Here is a 9,266-nt window from a genome sequence, read left to right on the forward strand (position 1 = left end):
CGTCACTCCCACACACAGTTCGTTGGCTGAAAAAGTTAGCGCCCGATCCAATAAGCCGCCGTATTTCCCTGAGCTGCTGCTGGGCTCGGATACAACCCTGTGTGGGCGGTAGAAGATGCGCTGTGCGGAGAAGGGCTCTCGGGGCGGCGCTGCTGGCGAGTGACGGTGCACGTGACCTGGTCAGCCCTGCGGCACTGGTGTGGATTCCCGCTGCAGGGCTGCGCCTCCCGGGAGCGTGACCTGACTGAGCGCGAGCGAGCACACCACGTGCAGGGGGAGAGATGCCGTGCCAACTGCGCAATGGGAGCACATTTCAGCTGGTGCACAGGGGCCTCATTGGCGTGCACTGGATGATTGCGAATTGCGATCGAAACGAAACGAGATTTATGTATTTAATAGCGATCTGATGACTATTGTTTGAGGACAGCACAAAAAGAACCTAGAAGGGTCATTTACAAGTGACACCAATGCCTAATGCAACTTCTTGACAGACGACACCTTAGCCATGAATTTATGAATGGCGCACAATGTTGTATCTTGCTTTCTCCATGCAGTTGATCCGCGATTGCTACTCATACGAATGTAAACACGGCTTGCAGCCGATAGAGAGGAGTGCTAGGGTCCGAATAGGCGGCGGACGACCCATTGCACCAGGTCAGGGCCAGTGGAAGGGGAGCGCCGGCCGTAACGTGATGCATAGCGGCTCTCCTCATAACTGGAGCCCGAGTGAAAGTCCTCCTCAGTCCGGTGGACTGACCTGCACTGGCCCTGAACTGGGATGCGGCTACTCATTGCAACCTTATTGAATAACGAAGACTGAGTGTGGGACGTGAGTGCATGGTTGGACATTTGGTGATGGGTCTTCTTGGGCGGTTCGCGGTTTCGATTGGCAAACATTGACACGAAATGTAGGTTTATTCTCTTGTATAGTGCATATGTTTAAACATTGCGTCTCCTGTCAGAATGGATTCATGAGCCTAAAACACTTCAGTAGGCACTCAATGTTTCGAGAGTCCAAAGAGGCTCATGATGTAATCCGTTTGCTATAAGTGGTCACTGTTCGCGGCTTAGTCAGAGGCAGTGGTGAAACAAAATGTGGGCCAGACAGAAAAACGTTTCTGCTACGTGCACTTACATTTAACGCCGACTGAGACTGACTGTCTATCTGTGTCTATATCCACAATTTCCCAATCATAAGGTCATAGGGAACATGTGCCGCTGTTGCGAAATGCAGCTCAGATAATACCTTGCAATCAGTTTACCTGTGGACTGTATAGTCAGTGTATAGGTAGATAGGTAGGTAGGGGCACTGATGTTCTCGTATGGGAGAACACAGCTCCGGAAAACACCGTGGTCGGCACCGGCAGTCAGCACAAACGCGAAGACGGACCATGCTTCTTCGATGAAAATCATCCTTTATACCAAATCGGGCTGATGATAAAGCATGAATATCAAGATATGAAACACGATCGTTTCCTAGGTATTTGAAGCTTTATTTTTCCATGTACCTATGCACATAATTCACAAATATCGCTGCCTTTGTCTCTGGAAACTACAGACAGATCCATGGCTAACTGGAAGGAGATCCACAAGCTCAAGGGCATATAGACTGTATGGATTTCGTAAGCCATCCATTCACAATAACCTGCGACCCTGCACACTAGAAATTCACATGAGAGCGGAACATATGCATTAGATATAATCGCGCCCAAATAGAAAGAACAATACGAGGTGCCTGAACTATGAACGGGAGTCTCCAAGAACACAATGAGTCTAAAGTTACATTCATTGGTATCTTGAAGGATTCTATGCAATAAACGGTATTAGTAAAACTGCACGTAAATCTGTGGTCTCGCAGTTACTTTTCAGTGGCTTTTTGCGAATGGAAAGGTTTGAGTTTTTAGATGGTTCTCGAGGTTGCTGCATATCCATGTCTTTCAGGAATGTGCATTGTGCATGCTGGCTCAGCCCAATGAAAAGGACTAGATGATTCCGTTATTTCATCGATATGGCAATCTCCGGTGTTCGCTTAGGTTCGTTCTAAGAATTATCTTTTAACTCTCTCTCTCTCTCTCTCTCTCTCTCTCTCTCTCTCTCTCTCTCTCTCTCTTTCTCTCTCTCTCCCTCTCCCTCTCTCTCTCTCTCTCTCTCTCTCTCTCTCTCTCTCTCTCTCTCTCCATCTCTAATTTAACTATCTCTCTGAGGAACGAGCCTGCTTGTAATACTTGTTCGCTGTTGCTCTTTCATACATTTTATTGTTCGGATATTCCATTTAATTGCCTTTATTTCACTTAATATAAGTCAATGCAATGTTGAGGCCGCTGCACAGTAACACAGATGAGTGTCGACATGCGTTCTACACTCACTCATACCCGAGCCCACGACCATGAATCCGCACTGCATCAACTCTCGCTGTCACTTGTCCATCACTTTTGTCCTCTGCCGCCCCATCTAGCCCATCCTCTCCCTCTTATGACCGGTCGGCGACCGCGTCTCACACGAGTGAGCACATGTCGAGAGCGCTGGAACCCGGTAGGAGCCACTGTCCGCGAACACACTGCCGTGACATTGACACAGGGTGCCTCGGAATGTGGATCAAGTTCACCGGTGCGCCGACCTTGGCCGCGGAGAGGGCGGACGGGATGGTGGTCGCCGGCGGCGGCGGCGGCGGCGGGGCCGAGGTCGGCACGGGAGGGACGGACGCCGTCGGTCGCCGCCGCGGGGTGCTACAGGAGCGGCAGGGTGCTGTCGGAGCGGCAGGGGTGCTATCAGACCGGCGGGGTGCGTCCTCTCACCGGCGTCGTATACCAGCTCGTCGACAGCCTCTCGCCTCGGGCGCCGGGTGGCCGCGACAGTCGGTCGGGACGCACCCACTCGACCCAGGGTCACAGCGCCTGAACACGGCGTGGCCCGGTATGGAGGGACACAAACAAGGGCACAGATGGGACGCTGCTCTGTTTTTTATGTTACCAACAGCTGTGGGCGGTGTATTGTGTGTGAGACATAGGAGTAAGGAGTGTGCCTGGGATTGGTGGTTTAGTTTTACGCATTTTGTCCGTCTTGTGCCATGAAATTAAAAGAGAGAAAAATTAGTATTCAATTAGTTCAGTAAAAATAGGTCTACTTAATTAAGTCGTATGTAAGCGGGGTGGCGATTGTAGTGCCTAGAAATAGTCCTATCAATCTATCCGCTATCGCAGCGATTCGCTCGAAAGCAAGAAAGCACAAGTAAGCCTTATTTTTAGATGTGGCTGCTTCTTCAAGCTGTCTGAATCTCAGAGAAACAGCCAATGAACATCCCAAACATAGCGAACGTTGTGTCTGTATAAGCGGCTGTAGTTTGAAGTGAACAAGCGGGTCCGTGTGGCTGTTCAGATCGACACAAAGATCAGAGTTCATGACCGCTGACGCCCGATGGTCTGATCTAGTGCCATTTTTAGCGACTGTCAATAGACGATATAGCTCGAAAGCTTACCAGCGCACAAACCTAGATAGGCAGAGGTATGCTAGCATTTTATAATTTCAGCCTGAAAACATTAATAACGCTTTATTACGATTTAATGAGAAAACGTTAATTATGGAAAGAACGTTGATGTAGGAGAGAGAGAGAGAGAGAGAGAGAGAGAGAGAGAGAGAGAGAGAGAGAGAGAGAGAGAGAGAGAGAGAGAGAGAGAGAGAGAAAGAGAGAGAGAGAGAGAGAGAGAGAGAGAGAGAGAGAGAGAGAGAGAGAGAGAGAGTGAGTGAGCGACAGCGAGAGCGAGAGAGAAATGCGTGAAACAGAAGCAATCATGATGCTGAAACAAAAACTCAAAGTTACGTTCTGCCTCAACATTACGGGCACATTACGGGGACCGGTGACGGCTCTCCGCAACTGCGCAGTTGGCCGATTCAATAGGCGCATGACAGGTGCGAGTTTGACATCTACTCGTGCTGCAAGTCATCCAATATGTAGGTATCCGGCCCTTTTCTGTCCGTCACCGGCCGGCCTGTCGCTGGGTCACCTCCGCTGAATGCCACAGAGTAACGGTGACCTCCGCAGGTCCGGCCGCGCTGACACTGGGTGCACAGTGAAGGTCTCTCTCGCTTCTAACCGTATGCACACCTGAGCTCAGTAGTCAGCGAGCTACCCTTGCTGGCTGTTCGAAGTTTCAACTACGCCACTCACAACAGTTCGGTGTGTCAACATTACGGGCACAATATGGGAACCAGTCGCGACTCTCCCTAAATGCGCAGTTGGCTGCTTTCCAGATAACTCCGCCATTGGGCAGTTTCTGCTAAAGGTGCAGATAAGGACAGGGGGATAGCGGTGTCTCCAGCTGTTGTCAGCGGGTAGAGTCGCTCTTCTACAGACTATCACTTTTGAGTGCAGCCATAAAACACACCCTGTGGCCTAATGCAATGTTCACGAGGGTCCCGAGCATTGTGCACGGACCGGTCTGCGTCCGGTAAGGGTTATGCTTGGGAGGCTGTGGAGGGCGCGGCCGGTACCGAACTGAGACAAGGAGGCTCGGCGAGACACGGCCAGACACGCCCTGCGCCATGGCCCGACCCGGCAGCGTGAGCACTGAGCACCAACCAGTGTCGACCAGGCGGGAAATGGACAGCGCTCGGTTAAAAACAGTCATTAGCCGGCGGAGTGCCCGGGGCGACCGCGGCGCGGCCCCAAGGTCGGGCCAGCTTACTCGGTCGGCCGGCACTGAGTGGCCTTCGGGGGCGGCCTGCCCAGGTGGCTGCCGACGCGCGGCACCGACCGCCAGAGGTGTCGGGGGGGGGGGGGAGGGGAGTAACGGCCCGGGGCCCCCAGCTCGGCCCAACCCCGTACAGCGCCGAATAACGGCACTGGGGGGCGATCGCAGTCTGATGGGCGGGGTCCCGTCTGAGACCCCCCTCACAGCAGCGCGGTGCCAGGGTAATATCGCTCCCAGCACTGTGTGGAGACGGAACGGTAATGACCCATCAGAGACCTTGGCACCTCCAGCGGAGATTGCAACGGAGACATGAAGGTTGAACGGTTGACAATGTGCGTGGAGTTTCATAGAAATATATTTTTTATGATGTGAATATAATAGCACTGTGGGCAAAACAAAGTCACGATCATGCAGAAAATAATGGATGTGGGATTTAATTGGTCATTGTTCTAGCACTGACAGGTTCTGGCAAAATCCCACAGCTATGCTATCCATTGGTCATGTTTTCTGGTGGAACTGCAGGCAGACAGAGCCCCACGGACAATTACGTACAGACAACTTCGAGCGGTGCACCGGGACAAGAACTCTAGCAGTTTGCAGTTCACCTGGTAAAAATAAACTAAATGGATTTCAAACGGGTTGACATAGCGAGCGAATTTTCTGTCATATCTTGAATCAAGATTCAACCTTCCATTGTCCTATTCAGTGGATGCATGTGCAGCCATTAATAAAGGTAGAATTGACTGATATTTCTAGATCGTCTTAACTGCATAGAGATCAACCACCGTTTAGCGTTTTGTCCGCTTTACTTTGTCTTAGCCACAACAGCTCCGCAGTCTCCGCAGCATCCCAACTTTACGATACTTTGTCTTTTTTTTTACAAAAGAATGCAAAATATGCATTTTCTAATGGAAGGTTTTGGCTGCTCTTCGTCGCACATTTCTATCCATCCCATTTTATATAACTACTCTATACCTATGAACGCATCAGTCTTGTGTGACGTGCCCATGAAACTTAAGGCCAGCACAAAAATAAGGAGCAACCTAAAGAACCTACGATTGCCTATTTTATCTAACTCGAAACCACGAGCCAACTCTATAACAAATAACAATAAAACCAGTCAGTCGTCCAAACAAATACATGCCGAACTGGAAATCTTCCTGCCACTGTTGCGCCTACACGACAATAGCCACAACACCCACAGCGCCCGCTCTACATGTGCCACAGTGCAGATTACTGACACAGACATATCCCCACCCGAAGCAGAGCAATGTGCGGCTGTCACCGTAATCTCCTCAGAGCTGTTTGTGTTCCCATCGCTTAGAGACAGAACCGGTCCGCCGGCCGGACGGACCCGGACACTCCCTCCCTCTCTCCCTCCTCCCTCCCTCTCTCCACTCTCCCTCTCAGTCGGTGATGCAGAGACCCGTCCACATGGCGGATCTGTCAGTGTCGGCCGGTCCGCCTTTACTGCGTTTCAGTTGGTGGCACAGTATTAGTCCCGAAGCCCTCAGCATACCGATGGAAGTTTTGTCCTGTGGCTTCTGAGCTCCGGTTGAGGTAATGTTATTCTCGCACCGCTTAGCCCTTTGTAGTCTGTAACTACAAATTTCGTGCTGCCCTGAGCACTACATTTTTATCAGCCTTAAGTCCTGATACTTACTACACATCATCTGCTCTAGTTAGTTGGAGCCCTGTTTAATATTTCATCTTGCACTTTGCAGCTCAAGGCCGTGAGAGGGACTCCACTTTTGCCTAGCACACCGGTCAAACGGAAAATAATTTGACTTACAAGATAGAGCGCCGAAGCGTCCTAGCTGACTACCTCCAGTGAAAAGGAAAGGGCGCACTGTGACCTAGAGTCACCCTGACGCACCCCTTCGGCCCCAGTACACCGTCATTAGATACTCCCTCCTCTACTGCTATCGTGAGGAAACCATTACATATAGCGGTCGAACGGGGGCGTGAGACGGGGTCAGGGCGGCCGGCGTCCGGGCCGCACGTCGGGAGCACGTGAGGGGGTTGGGGCCCGCTGGCGGCCTTCCCTGCCGGCGACCTTCCCCCGGAATGTGCCCCCACCCCTACCCGCCCCCCCTACCCTGTCGTGCGGTGGCACGGGGACCTTGTGTTCCGCGCCGTCGGTGTATGATCGCGCTGTAGTCGGGCAACAACGGGTGAGCGAACCGGTGTGGTGGGTTTAAAACACGGCAAGACACGCGACAAGGAAGATATGTTGACTGTGTTTAGCTGAAGTCTACAATTATTTATGGGGCTAGTGCTACTTCTGCCAATGCTCTTCATAAACATCATATGTTGTCAACTGAAGGTAAACGAGCGGTAGTTATGTCTTACACATTCATTATACGCAAATTAAGGTCGAAATAAAAATAAAGCACTGGGGAACAATCCTGATTTAGGGGGCGTTTTCGAGTGTTTGCATATTTACATGTGAAAATATCATACGCAGATACACGAACTGTCAACATCTACATAGCCATAGGCATACATAACTATAGCTACATAGCTATAGCATAGCATAGCTATAGCTATAGGCATGTATAGGTTTTTTATAGGACGTAAAAAGTAGGTGAATGTGCCACATGCATATGTTCATTTCCCATATGATAACGCCTCATGACGCATGAACGATAAGCACACCGTAACCGAGTGATGCAACACCAGCAAGCATTAGGGACTCGCAACGAGGACCAATGAATGTTCTTGTACAAACTGTACCTACCCAATGTCATGTGATTTGCAATGTATATTTCATTCTAATAGTGATGAGCTTTAAATAAAGCTGATAAGTAATAAAAAGTGAAACTGTTATTTTCCATCGCTGCGCTGTGTAATTAACCCGGTTTACATAGGGTTTGTTGCAAGCTTATATCTCCGTCCGTGATGTTGCAAAAGATGCCAATGGTGCTTAACAATTTACAAAATGATCCCCTCTAAATGTTTGAAGACCACTGCAACGAAATTATCGCCAAATTAACGAGCTAGAGCCTCGTCAAATATGCTATGTAAACCGGGTTATTGTTACTGATATGATAGATATGATGCGTGGTGTTTATTATCATTTTTGCAAAATATGCATTTGAAATAAACAAGCCTGTGTGGTAAAATGCACTGGTAAGGAATAGGTACGGCTAGCTTGGAGTATGCGCCATGATTTTAACAGCTGTGGACTACATGAAACAATATTTCTCTCCATAGCTTGCGGTTTGTTCTTTATATCATTCGCACGTCAAGCTACAAAACATAAACCCAGCCCAGCGACAGCACATTTTATAGCCCCTGTGCACGGCTGAAGAACTATCTATCCATCGGGCCAGGAGCATATTATCGGCCGGCTATAATCTCCCGGGCCCGCCCTGCCCTGCGGCTGAGCCGGACCGGGACGAGCCGGCACAGGGGAGGGGGGGGGGGGGTCATGGCGAGGACGGGCGGGGCACGGAAACGGAACGGATGTGGTAGAAGGTGGCGGAGTCATGGCAGAAGGGACTAAGGCGGTCCTGGGGTGGGACTGGGGTGAGAGGCGGATACATGACAGAGAAGGACCGGGAGATGGAGACGGATATGGGACAGAGAAGGAGACGGGACGGAGGGGAGGTGTTGGGGACGGGCTCTGTAGGGAGACGGAACTGGAACGGTAGACGGAGACGGAGGAGGAGACGGGACGGAGACGGGAAGAGAGGTGAGACGGAGACAAAGGGGATGGTGACGAGGACGGGCTGGGCAAGGAGACGGAACGGATATGGTAGACGAAGACGTAATGGATACGGTACGGGGACGGCACGGAGACGGTACGGGGACGAAAAGGAGACGGTACGAAGACGAAAAGGAGACGGAACGGAGACAGAAAAGGAAAACAGAAGCGTGAGAGAGACTGTTTTTCTGTTTCGGAGACGAAACAGAAACGTAATGGAGAAGGGAGGAAAATGGGATGTAAGGTGGACGGAGACGGGACGGAGACGGGACGGAGACAACACTGACAAGACTAGTTAGGGGGGGGGGGGCGTACTAAATTGCAGTGGACACAGCTGAGGACAGAAAAGAGAAGCAAAGACTCATTTACATGCCTTCCCTGTCCTCTGACTAACAAAACACGTTGTGGCTGAAACATGGTCGGGAGCGTTTTATTTCTATTTTTATTTGGGGCGGGGAGCATGGAGGGACCGCTGGAATGGAGCGGACAGGAGGCGGACCAGGTTTACAGGCGGACAGGGCCCAGCCAAGGTCGTAGAGCCGTTTCTCCGTAAACGCGCCCGCTCGGGACGCCTATTCCTAGAACACCTCTAGTTCGTTGACTCAAACGAGCCAGAGGTGGTCAGAAACACGCGTTCTTTGTTCTCTGGTAGGATCGTGTATTTTCTAAGGCGATGTTTTGAAAGGAAGATGGCTGTGTTTCACTGTTATGGTATGTGTTTGGGTAATGTGTGGAATAACTTGAGCTCTTTGCTACGTAGGTAATGATTGCTCTAGTAGTATATGAACAATATTATCTGCTCATTGCTTGATAATTCTGCGCATCGCGAACCAGACCCTCTCATTAGGTAGCGATACCGGAATTCATTG

Source organism: Amphibalanus amphitrite, unplaced genomic scaffold, assembly GCF_019059575.1.
Source record: "Amphibalanus amphitrite isolate SeventyFive unplaced genomic scaffold, NRLGWU_Aamphi_draft 000043F_arrow, whole genome shotgun sequence".
Lineage (NCBI taxonomy): Eukaryota > Metazoa > Arthropoda > Thecostraca > Balanomorpha > Balanidae > Amphibalanus > Amphibalanus amphitrite.